The 18,466-nt window shown below is 55.5% G+C and overlaps 1 protein-coding gene across 1 annotated transcript in view; it reads left to right on the plus strand.

The window, feature by feature from the left end:
• Nek6 (NIMA related kinase 6) overlaps positions 1–18,466 on the plus strand; it is a 71,275-nt gene that overhangs the window by 11,040 nt on the left and 41,769 nt on the right. The gene's annotated exons all lie outside the window — the stretch shown is intronic.

Raw genomic sequence — 18,466 nt, forward strand, 5'->3', positions numbered from 1 at the left:
CAGATTACAGTGCTCCTCCAAGCAGCTAGAATTTCAGGCATGAACCACCAGTGCCAGCCTCCCAAGCCCTTAATTGCTATGTCATTTTGCTCTATGGGTGACAGGTCACATCTGGGCTCCCCTTGCTCCCTACCTACTGGACTTTGGACATCACAGGAAGAGACAGTGAGGTCTGTAAAGTGTCAGGTAGGAGCAGAAGCCACAAGGAGCGACCACTGGGCTGGGAGGTGGTCATTCGTGATGGCGTTTGAGAAGCAGGAGGGCAGGGAGGGATGGGAGGAGCCACTGCAGCCAGCTGTACAGTTGTCCCACACAGGACATGGTGGTTCCCACCGCTCCACCCTTCTTTCCATTATAGTTCTGCAGTCACCGAGGGAACTCACCGTGAGGGCCCTGTCCCCTCCCCACCTTTGCTGGGTCTTACTGAGGAACAGGGTAGGAGCTGCTGATGAAGTCAGGAGTCCCCACCTTGCCAGCTCGGCTCCTGCTCATCTCCCAGGGCTGACTCCAGTGCCCCTGCCTTTGGGATCCAGCTGTTCCCCAAGACCAGTGAGCTCCCTTTGTCCTGTTTCTCTTAACACCGGGCATCCTGGGTGCTCCACCAGGGCTCAAGGATATGGGGCATATGAAAGAGCCATAGAAGTTCAACAAATATACCCCCTTCTTCCCCATGTGGGGCTGTCCAGGAACCTCTCAGATGGGGACAGTCTCACACCCTGTGGTGTCTTTCTTCTGCTTCTGCAGAGATGTAGGGCTGTCTCCATCTCCCCACAGCTGGTGGGGGCCGGGCAGGGAGGGTGTCAGAGGATCAGGAAAATACAAGGTGAGGCCAGCTGTGTAATTTGTGGGGCCCAGAGTCAAATCAAAATGCAGATTCTCTTGCTCAGAAAACAAGATGGGTCAGGAAACTGGTTTTTCCTCTCCCTGGCAATCCTTACCACCCGCCATGATTGGTCTTTCATGTCATGCTCCTGAGTACAGAGACACTCGGGAGACACATCTCACAGGTAAGTCCTGAGCCCCATCCTGTCACTCACTGTAGGGGTGTACCTGACCCCAACCCTCCCACATGGGCATCTGAGTTGCAGAGGTGTTGGGGACACCTGAGCTGAGGCTCCAGACTCCACAGCGCTCCATGTTTCCACCAGACTTCACTCAAAAACCCATTCAACGGTAACACAAGGGCAGTCAGCACAGCAAACACTGGGCACGGCACCCCGGGCTCAGGCCAGTGTGACTGTGTTGTTCCCTGGCCAGCCCTAAAGGATGAGGCCACTCCCAGTGATTGTGCATGTCCAGCTGAGCAGGACTCACGATCAGTTTTCTACGTGGGTTGGGGCAGATCCTGCTGGGAGGCAAGTTCTGCTGTTCAGCAGGCCACTGGCCCAGGGGCGACCCTGTCACTTAGGCTGTACATTTCCCTTCCTACCCTGGGCCTCTTGTGCCACATACATACCACAGACTTGGACTGTCTCATTGTGGCTGGGTACTGTTGCACTGAAAACCCCCCAGACTTCCTGTCCTAGGCTTGAGGAGGGTCAGACATCAGATGAGCAGGAGGCGGTTGCTTGGGAAGAGCCTCGAGCAGGTGCTGCCCTGCAGGGTAGAGAGGGCAGGGAGCTCGGATTCCACCAGCTGCCCATACCGGTCCCAGCCCTGAGATCAGGACAGGATAGGCAGCCATCTAGACGAGATGCATGGTCACCAAAGCATGATGAGAGAGTTAAGAGAGGGAAGTAAAGCTTACTTATACTTCCTGTGCAGCAGGGGCCTGGCTTTGTCATGATCCTCACCACTCCAGGCTGGCTCTGTCTTTCAGATGAGGATAAGAAAAGCTCAGAGAAGAAAGTCCTGGTCCTAAGCTATAAAGCCACACAGTTGATAAGTCGATTTGACCCCAAGTCCACTGACTGAAAGGCTAGTACTTTCTGCATGCCCAGAAGCATCGTTTTTGGTGTGTGTGTGTGTGAGAGAGAGAGAGAGAGAGAGAGAGAGAGAGAGAGAGAGAGAGAGTGAGGGGGGCAGATGTTATGGATGAGTCACACCTCTGCCTTTTTCTGGCTGTGTCTTGAGCTCCCTGGGGGACCTGAGATTTGTAAAGTGTGGAGTCACATCGGTTCGTGTCCCTGGGCACGTTTTTTGAGTGTGTGTCAGTGAGCGTGGCTCCCAGTTCCAAAGGTGTGGAGCAGGCACTAAGCAGCAGTGACACTGTGCTGACCGGTGATGCTGTGCTGCCTCTGGGGTACCCAGGAGCCCTCCTGGGGGCACTGGGTGCGTGTGGGGAGTCATTCAGCCCAGGCCCACGCTTGCCTCCTCCCTCTTGATGAATCACCAGTTATCTGATGTTCAAAGACACGGGGACAAAGTCTCTGTCCTCACGGAGCTGGCATTCTGGCTCATAAACAAGGGGTCAGTCCGGCCACTGCACAGAGCACCGGGCAAGCGTCAGAGGGGAAGGCAGCATCCGTGGGGACTTGGGTGTGGGTTCGCCTGCTGCCTGTGGGCGGGGGGGTTGATCTCTTTCTTCCCCAAAGGACAGTGGCTGAGGGTTTAACATCCTGCCTTCTATGGAAGGCCCAGGGTTGCTAAGGGCTCTTGGTGGCTTTGCTTTCTCCATGTGTCTTCAAGGAAATGATTTCCCTACTTGTCACACTCAGCCAAGGCTCACAGTTGCTTAGCTAATGGCCACCATTCCTGTGGCCATCCTGGGTGGGACTGGCTTGGACACAGTGACAATGGGTCCCTTTTGTGGCCTGGTGAGACTAGTCTAGTAGTTCTGTTTTGCAGATGACTTAAAAGGTTGACTTGGTTGTCCAGCACATAGTAAGGTCACTGCTAAGTCAGGATTTGAACCCAAGCCTTTGGTCCCAGAGCACATGGTCTGCCGCCCAAATTGGTGCTACCACTTGCAGGAGTCAGCCCCAGGTGATATGACTGACTCCGGGTCCCTTGCCGTCTGTCCTGTAGACCATGACGCCTCCATACCAACCTCAGTTCCACTTCAGTTTCCATTTGGACAAACTGAGGCCTAAAGGAGCATTCTGTGGCTTGATCCCAACCTGGGGAAAGGAGGAGCTGTGAGCCTTTTTGCCCACTGCACAGTGAAAACACCTTGGGGGTGCCACTGACCACCTGACATCTTGGGGATGTGACAGGTATCCGAAGGGGGGGAGGGGAATGTCTGTTCAGCCCCTCCCAAGGCTTTCTGTGAACCTCCTAGGCTTTTATGGCATCTGGAACAGACAAGCCTTTTAAAAGCAAATGTCTGCAGAGCTGTCCCACCCCACTGTGGGCAGACAGTCCCTGAACAGCGGAGGAGCAGCCCACTCTATTCGCATTGTGGCTGGCGGGTGGACGTTTAGGCCCATTTATTTAAAGGGGGGAGTCGGGGAGGCAGAGAACCCCGGCTCTGAACGCCCAGCCGCCTCGCAGCAGTGCAGGAGCTGAGTCTTCAGGGCCTTCCTCCCATTTACCCGCTTTTGTTGTTGGATATTTGTAAAACGAGGCTTCTGCTAGCAAAAGCAGGTTTTAGCAAGTGCCGTGGCTCTTTCAAGACCTAATAAGGCCCCAAAGGAGGGAGCGCTCAGCAACACTCGCCTCCCCCCGGGGCCCCGCTCCGTCTTGCCTCCGACACTCTGGGCACAGGGTACCATTTGTCTCACTTCCCATTAATGGAATTACCGCCATCACTTCTGCAGGACAAGATGGGCCCTTTGGAACCGCCTTGGGGACAGAGGCAGGATTGGCTGCCAAGCAGTTTTGCCTAGAGGGGGAGGGACGGGAGATAAGAGAGCTTGCGAATGAGAGAAAACTCTGACAAATGGTTGGTTGGTTGTTTGGGTGGTAAAGATTCTAGGCTGCTCAAGAAAGCGCCTGTCCAATCCCTGCCTGACTTCACCTTTCTGAGGGGAGGGGGACCTATACCCAGGACCTGTCTCCTACACATCTCAGCCCTGCTAAGTACAGAGTAGGGGGAAGGAGGGACTCAGCATTTATGGGGTACTTGCTGCCTATGCCCCTCACTGAGCCCATTTTCAAATGTAGCAGCAGAGACTCAGACTGCCCAGAAATGTGATTCTGGACATACAGCTTACAAATGGTGGCCCTGGGATGTGAACCCTGATCTATCCATTTTCTTAGAGAACTAGGATTGCCCCTTCTGGGGGTTCCCAGAAATGGCAGAGCCAGGCTTCCCAGTCCTGTTACCCACCTAGGCTGTCTCACCCCAAGGCTACTATTCCACAAGCAAGTGAGCTGACACCCAGACTCTTTTTTTTTTTTTTTGTCTGTTGTGGGGCCTGAACTCTGGGCCTGGGCGCTGTCCCTCAGCTCTTCAGCTCAAGGCTAGTGCTCTACCACTTGAGCCACAGCACCACTTCCAGCTTTTTCTGTTTATGTGGTGCTAAGGAATCCAACCCAGGGCCTCATGCAAGGCAAGCACTCTACCACTGAGCCACTTTCCCAGCCCCCTAGACTCTCTTTAAGGTTGCTAGATGAGAATGCCAGCCCAGTACATTCCATCTGTAGACCTGCCAGAATTTCGGGGACCTGGACCCAGAGAACGAAGGAGGGCAGTGAGGGGCTCAGCTTGTATCCTGCGTGCTCATTTGCAAGGGAGGGGGCAGTCACTTTCATCTCCAGTCCAGCACTGATAGATTGATCATGGCTGCCTTGTTCCCATAGTGGTGGCTGAGACACAGGGGCATAGGCCCAGGACACTCCTAGGGGTAAACAGGTCACCTAACAGATAGAACCTGGGCTTGTGGCAGTAGTGCTGTAGTTCATGTGCTGTGCCACTGTGGGGATTCTGTCGAGGGTGGGGAGCTGGTCTCTGTCCTGTGGTGATGGGCATTTGGGGCAGATTGAGGTTGTATAGCTAGGGTAGAAGAGGTGCTGGGCAAAGGCTGGAACACAGAGGAGGGGCTGGGATAGGTCGGGTAGCCTAAGGGGTGGGGTGGGGTGGGATGGGTAGCCTGAAGCAGCTGTCCCCACCTGGAGAGACCTGTGCAAGGCCACGGGTTAGAGAGAATGCTCCGTGGCTTTAACGCTTAGGTTTGGAGGAGCCTTTCTCCATGGGTGGCTGGGTGTGTGTCATGGGGCCCGGGTCCTGCTGGTCAAGAAGGACTCTGTGCTCTTGGCTCTATGATTTTCTTGGTTCATGGCATCAGTGTTGGACAGAGTGGGTTGAAGGCCAGCAAGAGCCACAGAGGAACCTAAGAGAGAGGCGAGACCAAGAAAAGCCATGAGTGGGCTAAAGGTGGGGCTCGGGGAGTAGGTTGCCTGCCTAAGGCACATTGCAAGACCCTGAGTGCAATCCTCACCTCTGCCAGAAGTAAACAGAAGAAGCATCGCTGAGTAGTAATGGACTTGGGCTGCTGAGTGTCTAGTGACTCAGCCTGAGCAGTGGGGCCTCCTGCGGGTCCCTAGAGTGTGCCCAGGCACCCAGTGAACCCTGCACACATGCTGGCTCTCCTAATGGCATGCTAGTGCTAATATGTAAGCATGAGCCTCCTTAAACCACAAGGACTCCTATTGCTATTATTACTGTTCCATCAGTTTCCTCGTCGGCATTTGTTTATATGTGCTAGTTATTTCCCCCTAGTCCTTCTTTGGTGTGTGTGCCAGTACTGGGACTTGAACTCAGGGCCTCACGCTCTTCCTCAGCTTTTTTGTTGAAGACTGATATTCTACCACTTGAACCACACCTCTACTTGCAGTATTTTTCTGATCAGTTGGAACTAAGTGTCTCTCGGATTTGTCTGCTTGGGCTGGCTTCAATCCTCGACTTCAGGTCTCAGCCTCCTCAGTAGCTAGGATTATAGTCCTCAGCCCCTGGTGCCCAGCCCGTCAGTCCCATTTTTAAAGTGTACCCACAACTCCGAGGTCTTGGAGCAGGGAGCCAACCTATATCCACCTCCTCTGGAACTTCTGAGCGGGCATCCTCTGGAATCAGTGACAATTAGCAAAGCAGGTGGGGCCTGAGGCCGCCAAGTGCTATGGAACCCGAGGCTGCAGGACAAGTCAGATGCCCTTTGGAGCCTGCGTGGTACATGACAAAGCCCCCTGCCATCGGCCACCCTGGCACTTCAGGTGCTCAGCCCGAGTGGCCAAGTGATCTGGAAGCCTTAAATGTCACTGAGGGCCAGCTGGTGGTCAAATGGGGGTTGAGGAAGGTACTTCTGGAGGCCATGAGGGAGATGGAGGGGAGACTCCGGTATGAAATGCCTCTGCAGCTCAGCCCCTGGCTGAGGCTGGGCCTGACTCCCCGCCCCCCACCCCAGGAGCTGCCGTCCCCCCTCTCCGGGTGTCATGTCGGGTGGGAGGCCCCTCACCTCCACACTCTCAGCCTTTCTCACAGCTTTCCTGTGAAAAACAAGGCCGACGCCTACCAGCGTGCCGGGACAATGTGAGAATAAATGATAAAATATGTAAAGCTCACGGGGAAGGGGAAAAAAAGTGCCACGGATGTGTTATTTTCCCTAAATCCGGATTTCTGAGTGTCATTCCCCCCTTCTCCCCCCCAAATCAGAGAAGCTGTTTTGATTCCTGGAGTTGAGAGAAGCCAGATTTAATGGGAGCACGGCAGCCCAGGCCCAGCCGTGCTGGTTGCCTGCTACGGATGCCAGGGTGTCGCTTCCATCCACTAGAGCTGTGGGCCTGGCGTGCTTTCCTGGGGAGCCTGCTGTGTGGTCACCGTGCCTGAGTCCCAGTCTTCTCAGGATTATTTCCTGTCTTGGTCCAGAGAACTCAGGGGTGATGCTTAGAGCTGCTTGTAGCTTGTGTGCTGGGGTAGGCTGGAGTCATAGGCTCCCCATGACTGGGCTGCCCAGAGTCGGGGTGCCCAGCAGCACCAAGGGCTCACAAGGCCACATTAGATAGGGGGCAGAAGGGCAGAGTGGGCACTCACCTGTTAGAACAGTCTTACTGCTGAGAGAATGGGTGGCAATGAGAATCAGGAGACTTGCTCCATTTTCTGTGGGCTGGCCTGGGGCATGATGTTTCTGAAGGCTGGACCCCCTTTGGTGGGCTAACCTGGGACAGAAGTCCTGCCAAGAAAGAGCAAGCAGTTTTCTGGGATCTCACAGGACTGGGGCTCTCCCTCTGTGACCGTTCGGAAATGTGGTTATCCCCAAACCTGCACTCACTCCGCCTACAGCCAGTTCATTTTCTTTTTGCTGGCATGCTCACCCCAAAGTGCCATGGCGGGGGGAGAGGGACATAGTCAGGTAAATCCTATTTCTCTGTTGCATGTCCATTATGTTTGCTAATTAATTGGCTATGTGACAGGATATAATTTCCCAACTGCTCCCTTCCCTATTCTCTCTACCTGGTGGTATTGACCACTCTTGAGTGGTGATGTCTGTCCATGTCACCATCTGTCTCCTGCAGAGCAGGGCCACTTGTGTCTCTGGCCCCTCCAACATGCCTGACTCTGAGCATGCCAGGAGTTGTGTTGCACATGGTGGCGGAATGCACTAACCCCCTGTTTTCTCACAAAGACCCCAGGAGGCCCCATGGACACGTCTGCATTGGCAGGATTGGAGCCCCTGCATGTCTGGGTCCTGCTGGGACTCTCGCCTGTCCGGCTTTGAGACTGAAATTCCAGGTGTGCCTGTCTACATCCCTGCAGGATTACGCTGCCCAGAGAAACTTCTAGTCCATGCTGTGTCTTTGGATCCGCTCACCAAAAGTGTGTCCTGTGACTCCTCCAGGAATCTGGGCATTCAGCCCAGAAAAAGCGTATGCTTCCTGGCGTTCTGAGAGCAGGGCCCACCCTGCCCCCCACCCCCGGCCAGCGCACACAGGAGGGGAGGGGGAAGTGGACTCTGGCCAGAGGAAGGCAGCGGCGGTGGCGGCAGGCTTATCATCTGTGGTGGCTCACTGCCTGTGGAGCCCGGCCCAGCCCCGCCAGCAGTCCGAGCATGTGGCTGAGCCTGTCTCCAGCATCCTGACACGGAACACACTTCCAACTTACCCCAGATGCGACACTCAGCACGTGGCGCTCTGGCACACACACACACACACACACACACACACACACACACACACCCCGTTACTGTAGGGCAGACGTGGGTGCGGCGCTCTTGAAGCACACACTGACCATCGTCCATTGGGTCAGCAGGCCACTGGGGCCACGTGTTTCGAAAGAGCCATCCCAAGCGCCAGGCATCTGGCCTCTCACTCATCCGCCAGGCGTGGCTTTATGAGGTGACCGGAGAGAGCTGGAGTCGCTGGCCCGTCACGTCTGCACGTTGCGTAATTTCCTAAGTGCTCGTTCTTTTCATGAGAAGGACCAAGGCTCTCTCTCTTTGCTGCTTTCCATTTTCATTTTCTTTTCCCCTTATTGAAGGTCCCAGGTACGCCCTCCCTCAGGCAGGGCTGACGGCCCCAGCCACAGGTTCTCTATTATATACTGATCACACTCCTAGGAGGGGAGAAGAAATGATCCAAAGAAATCACCAGCCTAGTGGCTGGAATTCTCTGGGCCCCGGCATAGGGCAGTGGCGTTCCCACCAATGCTAGTAAAATGAGAAAACAGGATCAGCCTGGAATTCCTTACTTTCTGATGTGAAGGGGCCTTTCTCTTACAAAGAATGGTGATCGTAGATGGAAATTTTATTTCAGATGCCAAAAAAAGAAGAAGAAGAAGACGAAAAAAGTAAGTTGGCAGTCTTGCGTCTATCTTCAGATTTGGGGGGAAGTTTATTTGACAGGCCTGTAAAATCCCCAGGCTTGGGAGCCTCGGTGCTGTTTCCTCCACAGACAGGCAGCCGCGGAGCCCGCGGGAGACCCTGCTGCCGCCACTACAGCCAGTCACAGTCACACGCACACAGGCGCTGCCCAGGGGTATTGGCTTCCTATGGCCTGCCTTTAGTGACCACAAACCGAGTGACTTCAACAACAGGAACTCATTTGCTCCCAGTCCTGGAGGCCAGGTGTCAGGGAGCCAGGCGATGCTGGTGTGGATCCTTCTGGAGACTTGAGAGTCTGCTCTGCACCTTTCTCACCTCGGGTGGATGCCATCTTGCAATCGTTGTGCCATTGCTCTTGTGTGCCCTGTGTGTGTGTGTCTGGATCCAACCTGCCCTTTTCTTTATTTAGTCATTCATTCATTCCTTTGGTAGTGGTATTGTGATCTGAACTCAGGGCCTCATGCTTGCTAGTGCTTTCCCATCCCAGTGTGCACCTGAGCCACAGTGTGCTTCCCAACATTGCTGAGATTGCAGGCATGCTACCACATCTAGCTTTCCTTTGTGGAGCTGGTCAAGAACCTTAATCCTCCCCACCTCCACCTACGAAGTAGTTTAGATGACAGGCGCATGCCTCTGCGTTCAGCTCTGGATTCACAAGGAGCTTGGGAGCTTTTGTGCCTGGGCTGGTCGTGAACCGTGATCCTCCCAGCCTCGGCTAGGATATAGATGTGAGCCCATGTTCCCCAGCCAACCTTCCCCCTTACAAAGATCCTAGTCATTGGATTTGGGTCTGCTGTAAATCCTGCAGGGCTTCAATTAAGCTTGCTTATACCTGACAGCCTCGTGACTTACAGTGGATTATGTCCAGATAAACCCACTGTCAATAGAAAATACCAGAATCCAGAAATGCATTTAATCCAGCAAGCCTGCAGCTCATCCTGGTTGCCAGCAGTACCCCCTGGGTGACCAGTGGCTCCCCTCCTGGCCTCGTGGTTGCTACCTCCCAGCGTCTCAGTCTCCTTCCGTGGCGGGCCTAGGAAAAGATCAAAGTTCAACATCGATTTCTACAGAACTCATCATAAGTCAGAGGTTATCAGTGCTTTCAGATATAAGATCTCATTCACAGGTTCTAGGCAAACATGAGTTTTATGGGGACATGGCTCACCCAGTGCTGGGGACCTAGAGGATGAGAAGGACAGGACCAGCCCTGCAGGTCCTGGAGCCAGCTGGCATCCCATTGGGGCCACACCATAGAGCTGTGCCCACCTCGAAGATGAGGCTGCACTGTGGGGGCAGGTGACCCACACACACCCCTGAGTGGACCCCAAGGCTCAGGAGAAGAACAGGGTCCCAACTCCAGAGCCTGTCCATCTACACTTGCTTATGTGTCGTGCATGACTTGGCCAGCAGAATGGTCCGCACTCTGGCTTGTTTAGAACACAGGCCATCAGCTTCCTCCAGTGGCATCAGCCGGGACAGTGAAGGGTCAAGATCCAGCCCTGGCCTGGCTGCTCGGGGCAGGAGAACACCCTTCCTGCTATTGACAGACTCCCCTGTTCCAGGCAGGCCTCCCCCACGAGGTGCCTCCTCTGTGGATAAAGGGCAGCCTGTGGGCAGGAAGGAGGAATCCCCGGCCTTTTTGTTCCCCAAGGCGTTCTTATCTCTTTTGGCAAAGGCTTTGTGGTTAGACATTTCCAGATTCGCATCCCAGCGCAGCGATCTTGAGCTCGTATCTGGACCCCAGCCTGTCCCAGCCCCCACCCCACCCCCGCCTCCTGTGTAGTATGACGGACATTCAAGCCCTGCCCAGATCAGGACCCGGGGCCAAGAGATGAGTCAGAGTGTATAGCCACCTTTAGGGGCTCGTTCTGGGCCTGGCGTGCAGGAGGTGTTCATAAATACTCCCCGATAAGTCAGAGGATCCTGTGTCCCCCCCCTGTGGTGGGCACAGGGCTCCTGAGGTGACCTGGCATCTTGGCGGGCAGCCGAGTGTGTGTGTATGTCTCTGGGAAGAAGGAAGCTGCTGCAGTCTTTCATTCATTACACAGACCAATGAGTGACGCCATTCCTGGGGATGGTATTGTGGCAAGGGGGGGGGGGGGTGCTATGAAGAAACAAAAAGCCATGCTCTAGCTTTGTCTCTGGACTCTGTACCGGCTTGTGCAGGTTGTCAGCCACGAGCCCATGCCGATTTTACTTCCCAAGGCTCCCTCCCATCTGCAGACCCCAATGCCACTGCCATCATTTGGGGCTCTTCCCTCCACTCAAAGCTGGGTACTAGCCTCGCCTCAGGGCCTTTGCACGTGCCGTGCCTTCTGCCTAGAGAGCCCACCCCTGCTTCTAGGTGCACAGCTGCTTCCTGTCCTGAGGAAACACTTCCACTGCCCCTAGCAGACCAACCAGACCTTCTTCCGTTTCCACACTCTGGTGTGCAATGCCATGGTCACAGGGGATTATAACTCTGGGTTGGTGACACTGTCCTCTCCAGACGAGGAGCCCATTGAGCAGACGCTGGTCCTGCCACAGGTAGGAGCCCGTCCCTGGGTGTGATGAACAAACCATTGCATGTCTCTCACTGCTCCACTCCTGCCGCAGTTTCCTCACCTTTTTTTTTTTTTTGGTCGGTCATGGGGCTTGAACTCTGGGCCTGGGCACCGTCCCTCAGCTCTTCAGCTCAAGGTGAGCTCTCTACAACTTGAGCCACAGCGCCACTTCCGGTTTTCTGGTGGTTAATTGGAGATAAGTCTCACAGACTTTCCTGCCTGGGCTGGCTTTGAGCCGCGATCCTCAGATCTCAGCCTGCTGAGTAGCTAGGATTACAGGCATGAGCCACTGGTGCCTTGCTCCTTGCATTTGTAATATACAAGGCGGGTTGGTACATTCTGGGCTTCCTTCATTTGTGGCAGGAAAGGGCTAGAAAAATGGCAGTGCCCACTTGAACATGTGTTTAAAGCTTATTCATTGTTGACAAAACAATGTGCATGGAGCTGAAGCTAAAGTGGTTTCCTGGGTATGGGGCACACCATGCCAATTAGTGGGTCCCAGTGTCTCTGAAGAGAGGGGTCTGTGGTGGCTTCCGTGCGGTCATTCTGACTGCCCTTGTGCTGTGTGGCGGCATTCTGGTCTCCTGTCCCGGTTCAGAGTGGAGTTCTTCCCCTTGCTCCCGGCAGGAAATCCACATGCAGCCAGGCTGGAGACCAGCTGTGCACTACCCCCCATAGAACTTTCTCCTCATTTCCACGTCTGGTGAGGATGACCCTTAGTTTCACATGCAGCGAGTCCTGCTGAGATTCAGCCCTTGCTGTACCCTCGGGCTGCCAGTGGGGTTTAACCCTTTCTTCTGCTGTCTTCCAGCTGTGTGAATTTGTACCTCAGTTTCCTTCCACTACAGAATGGACATAAGCAATATCCTCCTCTCTCTGGGGGGGGCGGGGGGAGATGATGGCACAGACTGGGCATGTGTGATCTTGTGGCTACTTCTTCATAGGTATGAGCATTCCTTATAGTAGAGATGAGAGAGGAACAGATCTGTTCAAGGCGTGCACACACGCGCTCACGCAAGCTCACATACACACCATTGTTGGGAGGATTTTGCTTTGGAAGACAAGCCCAGGTGTTGGCTCAGAACTGTATTCCCTCTGGAACGGCACAGTGGAGCATCCGGGTACCGTTGAGCAGCGTGCTGACCACCCAAGCCTTTGAGCCTTCCAGGTGGCTGCTCTGAGGTCAGGCTTTGCAGGAATCCCCTGCACAGCTGGGCTGCTCGTCCATGGCCGGCAGCCTCCCTTCCACACTTCACCTCTTCCTGGCTATGAATAGATGTTTTTTTCCTCTCTTTCTTGGATGCCTGAATGGCAGGCTCCCTCCTGCAGTCCCAGAGGCCGACTTGAGTGCAAAACTCCAAAAAACGGGCATCCCGACGGAGTTGTGCGTTCCCGCTCAGACTGGTGCCTCTCAGCAGGGCTCAAAGAGCCAGGTCGATGGTCTCTGTGCCCAGGGTGCCTGGGCTAGGATTCATAAAGGCTGCTGAGCTCAGAGAAGAAATCACACTTCTCTGAAAAGACAGCAGACTGGAACCGCAGCTGAGCTGAAGGAAGACGGCTCAGCAGCTCTAAAATCAAGCTGCTGGCAAATGCAGGAGCTCTGGTAATGGTGCAAAGCCTGTTAGGACAGGAAAGATATTAGGATCAGCCGCTGCCTGCGGCAGCAGGAGGGCTGAATCTGTCTCTGTGGCTAGTGTGGATCATGGCACTGTACCCCCTAGCTTCATATCCCGGGTCCCCCACTGATACCTGAGTTCCCTTCTGCAGAGGGAATAAGGTGCCTGCCTAAGGAAGTTCAAAGCACTCAAATGTAAAGAACCCCATCTGCTATAGAGCAAGCAAATGAGAGGGTAAACTGAGGCTCAGAGAGGCCAGGAATTCCTCCCTGGTTGCTCAGCTTTATGGGGCAGGCAGGCAGTATCTCATGATTCTGAGTCTTCTGGACACTCCCCCCCCCCTCCCCTTCTTCCCCCTTAGTCAGACGTTTTCAACACTGCCTTTCGCAGAGGAAATCGCGTGACCCTTCACCACAAGAATTCCAAGTGTACCGAGTGTCTGAGGCCGCCGGCTGGCTGGCGGGGGGCCATGCTGCTCTGCTATTCAGCCCTTACTTCTTTTCCCGTCTTCCTATTGGAGCTCAATAGGATCTCTCCCTTCCTGTCCATGCAAATAGGAAACTGAATCTCACAGCTAAGGAGTCCCTGTTGTGTGTCCCCAAGACACATGCACGCGCACACACACACGTACACGCGCATGCACACACACATGACCTCACAGCCTGTTTCCCTGACATAGGCGGTCTCGCAGGGGACAGGGTCATGGCCCCCCCACCTGCCCAGCTGTGAGTTCCACACAGGCACTGACCAGTGCCATCCCCAACACAGCTGGCTGAGGACAGACCGGGTGAGTGCTGACTGAGCAAACACTGAGGACACACTCTGCCAGGAAGTAGGGCCAGCATCCCATAATTGCTGCCCACTTCTGCCTGTCCTCCCAGCTTCAAAGGTTATCTGACTCCTCTGCTTAGCCTGGGCTTTCCTCACCCCACTGTTGGAAGTACTCCAAAGCCACTCCAGGCTGAAGCATGTGGCCAGGCCAGAGAGCCCAGGGAAGACCCTCCATGTCAGCACCACGAGTGTTGGGAATGCAGTCCCTTGCCTTTTGTTGGGAATCCCAGGATCAGAAGGGAAAGGACCTGGAGTAAAGAGGCCACCACTGCAGATCAGACCCCAGAATCCCGGATTCCCTGCTCCACCCTCTTAGAGGGCCTGGCATCCAAGGGGCTGCCTGGCTGGGACTGGCAGTGCCAGGCAGGTGCCATGGGGGAGCAGAGCAGGAGGTGGGTAGCTCTGGGGCTGACCCCTCCTTCCTGCTCTCATTAGAACCTTCTATGGAGCCATGTGCTCCTTGCTCCCCATTTCCACAACACAAGCCTGGCGGTGCCCCTGCTCTGCCCGCCTATCATGTGATTCTGCAAAGTGCAGGTGGGAATCCCACACACCTGCCTCCCCAGGGCATTATATCCCTATCATACAAGCTCTCATACAAAGTAGGTACTCAGTGAGGGCTGAATAGATTAGTGATAATATCTTTTTGTGTGCATGGAACTGGTGTTTGACTCAGTACTTCACACTTACCACAGGCAAGTGCTCTACCCTGGAGCCATGTTCCCATTCATGTTTGCTTTAGTTATTTTTCAAGTAGTCTGATGGGTCCTTTTTTGGGGGGTGGGGGCTGGTCTCAAGTTTCCATCTTCCTGATCCCTACCTCTCCAGTCACTGACATGACAGTCGTAAGCTACCATACCTGACTGAAATGACTATTTATCAAGTGTCTACTGTATACCAAGCATCACTCAGGGATCTTGCAGCTACCCCAGGAGTTTGGGCATGCGCCTGCTGTGCAAACGAGGAGGCCGACGTCTCCAAAGTCCCATGGCCGGTGGCCGAGGAAGCCAGGTTCACATTCTCCAGCCCCTGTGTCCTTCCTAGTGCTTACACGGGGCTACCCCCTCCCCGGAGCAGCTGCCATTTGCTGTGATGTAAATATTCCTGCTATGGCTAAACTTAAGCAGCCAGTGTGATATCAATCATCCTCAATCGCTCAAAATTTAACAAGCAGCAGCCCCCTGCGCACAAGTCAATAGTAGCTCTTTTCAGAGGTCCCCCTACCCCAGGGCGGCCACAAAGGTAGGACCTCCAGGCTGGGTAGCAGGCTGGAGCTGAGCCCCTCAGTGGGGGTGGCCTGGGAGAACCCCCGTGCTCCTTACCAAGGCCCCAGCGGCCTCTGGGGTGTCAGTATCACACAGAAACCTGGGTGGATGGAAGAGCCCTGAGGATGAGACTGGAAGAATCTGACACCAGCCCTACCGTGTGCGATATTCCTGCCAAGCCCTGAGCCGAGCCCTGTAAACGCCGGGATATAATGGACAATAAAAGTCGCAGGGAAATAGCGACTCTCCCAGGACCGCTGCTGTCATCCCTGCCACTGGAGCCGTGCAGGCTCTGATCGGGAGATGCCAGGGCCACGTAAATATATAGGGTCTCCTGCCAGCCGCCCGCCAGGATTTATTTTATTGAGGCATGGGGGAGGGGCCGGCACTCGTTTGCCTTTGCCATCCTAGAGACTTTGTAGAATGAGGATGATGCCGGAGCCAAAGTGGCCTCTCCCACCCTCCCAGCGGGGGAGCGGGCTCAGCCCAGGCCCTGCTTGTCCCCAGGAGAGAGGCTGGGCTCACCATGCCATGGTTCACAGTGGTGGTTGCGGAGCTCATGCTGTTGTTTACAATCGTAGTTGCCAGAGATGGCAGCACCACAGTTACTCCAGTTACTCCGTTCTCCTGTGTACTTGGGCCCTGAGAGTCCTGTGTAATGTGGTTTTAGTATTTCAGCAAACCCACAGACTGAGTCCTGTCCTGGCCCAAGTTCACATGGCCATTCAGCACAGGATTTGAATTCAGAGCTCAGACTCCAGCTCCTCCGCTGTGCTGCCTGGGCACCTCTCCCTGCCTGGCTGGCCTCCTGAGGTGCCCTTGATCGCCCAAGTGACTCAGCACAGCACTTAGGTCTGGTGAAGATCTTCCTCGCCGAGGGTGAGAGCTTGTCCAGCCACAGTGTGTGCAGGTGAGCACTCAGGCCTGCTGCCCGGTCCCTTGCCACCTCCCTAGCGAGCCTGCCCAGCAAGTCATATGATTTATTTAGGACTGTCTTTTGGACCCATTAGGGGTGCTGTGTGTGTCTGACACCCCCTGCCCCATACTCACAACTCGGTCCTGGAACCACAAGGGTATATGAGCCAGACACCCACAGAGCTGTGCGTTTGACCAGAGGGCCCAGAAAGTGTTCCAAAGCCAGATACCAAACCCTCTTCCACCAACACACCCGGAATGAATGCACGCTCGGTCCTGATCCTGCACTCAGTCAGTGCAGGGCACCCTGGGGAGGCCAGAGTTTCCCCCCCACCCCCCCGGCCCTGCCCACCCCCCCTCATCCTCCTCCCCCTCCTCCTACCATCCCTCTCCCCTCCATCCCCCTCCCCTCCCCACCGGGCCTTGTTGACACACCATCACAAGAAACCCTATCTGGGCGAGGCTGTTGATGAGAAACTAAGGCCCAGAAACCAGGCCCTACATGCCACAGGTCCAAACAGAAGTCATTCGCTGGGAGTTAAAAGCGGCTACCTGCACCCCAGCTCAGGAGAGAGACCAGAAGTGGCCCCAGAAACTAATTATGTGACTGTGGAGGCAGCAGGACTGATGAGGGAGAGGGTCACTAGATACACCCAGCTGTGCGCAGCCAATGGAGACTGTTCTGCCTGTGTGCTGTGATTCTCAGGGGCCCCACCTGGTCTGGTCTAGAACCTTCTCTGTGACTCAGGATAGAGATGCTCACCTCGCAGGATCATGGAGGCCACGGTCAGTGGCCACCTCTTCCTGCACACACCAGGATTTTTATGTGGAGTCCAGTTCCCAGGGACAGCTGGCCTGAGCCCCACAACCATGATTGGGCCGGGATCTGGCATAAGCCCAGCAGTGGTGGCTGCTGGCAGGGAAGGTGTCCTGGCAGGTGGCCGAGCCTAGATGGTGCACGCGTCCCCTGGGGCCCCCAGCTGCCATATGCCTGCATCAGTCCCTGTGGTGACCGAACTGCAGATGGGATACAGGGGCAGTTGGCACGGGGTCAAGGTGGCTGCTGTTCCGAGGAGGGAGGCAGGTATGGCTGTGGAGAGCTCTTCTTGGGACTGGCGATGCTCTGTCCAGGCACCATGCCTTTGAGCGTGGTATCCTGTGCCAGGACTCCACTCTGGCCAGTCCTGCCCAGCATCCAGGCCACTTAGGCCCGGGCCAAGAGATGCTGTGTGCAGGAACACTGTGACATGACAAAGCCAGGACTCCAGCCCAAGACTGACCGCTGCTGGCCAAGCTCTCCCGGCTCATAGGCAGCTAATCCATTTGCCCTGGTACCCCAAGGAGAGAGGAAGGGCTGAGCTTTGAAAAGGACAGCAAGGACGTTGGCCTCCCACACTTGCTGAGGGAGGGGAGGGACCCCCCCCCAACCCCTCCCAGAACCCAGGCACGCTGACTTCTAGCACCCACTATGCAGGTGCCTGACAAGGAGTTGAAGGTGGTGTGAGGTGCCAGTTACCACAGTCAATCCTATGCCCTCCCGCCTCAGTTTCCTGGTGGTAAAATGGGGGGGGAAGACGGGGCCTCCTAGAACCCAAGCTGCTCCAGCTCTACCACCGTCGCTTGCACTGCCCGGTAAGCAATGGCTGCACAGCGACTGTGGGTAACTCCCTTTGCCAAGGAGGTGTCAGCTGGAGCATGGTGTGCTGAGGGAGTTTCCTTTTGGTGGTGTCTGGGGAGGCCCATCAGTGACCTGCCCCTGCCTGGGCACACACAGGCCACTGGCATCGCCAGAGGCTCCAGGCACCCCAAGCCTGCCCGGGCCAAACAGTCCTTCCCCAGAACCAGCCTGCCAGCCTGCCACTGCGGGGCACCGCTAGCCCTCGCTGCCATCTGTGCCCTCCCAGAGGTGCCAACGGATGACTGGAGCACACTCGAGAGACCTTGGGGTGTCCTCGGCTCACAGGGACCCCTGACCCTCTGCTCAGCTGCCTGGTGAGCACAGCCAGCAAGGGCACCAGCCCTGGGGCCTGGCAAGACCTCTGCCACCGCCCAGGAGCAGAGCAGTGGCCGCCAGCAGGTTTCATGCAGAGTGATATGTGGGCTTTGCCAGAACTCCTGGGCCAGTGGGCTGGGTGGGGGGAGGGGGAAGCAGAGAAAACAGTCCTTTTCCTGGGTGGGCTGGGGTGCTGAGCCCCTGTCTGCCTGTAACAGAGAAAGTTAGGTGGAGGGTGGTCAGGGGCTCAAGTACTTAGCCTGTGTGGGGAACACTGGCCGATGAGCGGTACTATGCTTGAGCCCTGTCAGGCTTGGAACAAATGCAGGGGCCCTCCTGTTCTGCTGTGCTAGTCTTCCCTCCCACTGCCAGTCGGGGGAGCCATGGTCTGACACGGGGCATGGGAATGGAGTTGCTGCTGCCAGAAATTTCAGCTTTGATTCCAGGCACTGGTGGCCCATGCCTGTACTCCCAGCTGCTCAGGAGGCTGAGATCTGAGGAACACAGTTTGAAGTCAGCCTAGGCAGGGAAGTCTGTGTGATCTTATACCCAATTAGCCACCAAAAAAAGATAGGAGTGGAACTGTGACTCAAGTGTGCCAATCTGGAGT

Source organism: Dipodomys spectabilis, unplaced genomic scaffold (genome assembly GCF_019054845.1).
Source record: "Dipodomys spectabilis isolate Male_0828 unplaced genomic scaffold, ASM1905484v1 ptg000046l, whole genome shotgun sequence".
NCBI lineage: Eukaryota > Metazoa > Chordata > Mammalia > Rodentia > Heteromyidae > Dipodomys > Dipodomys spectabilis.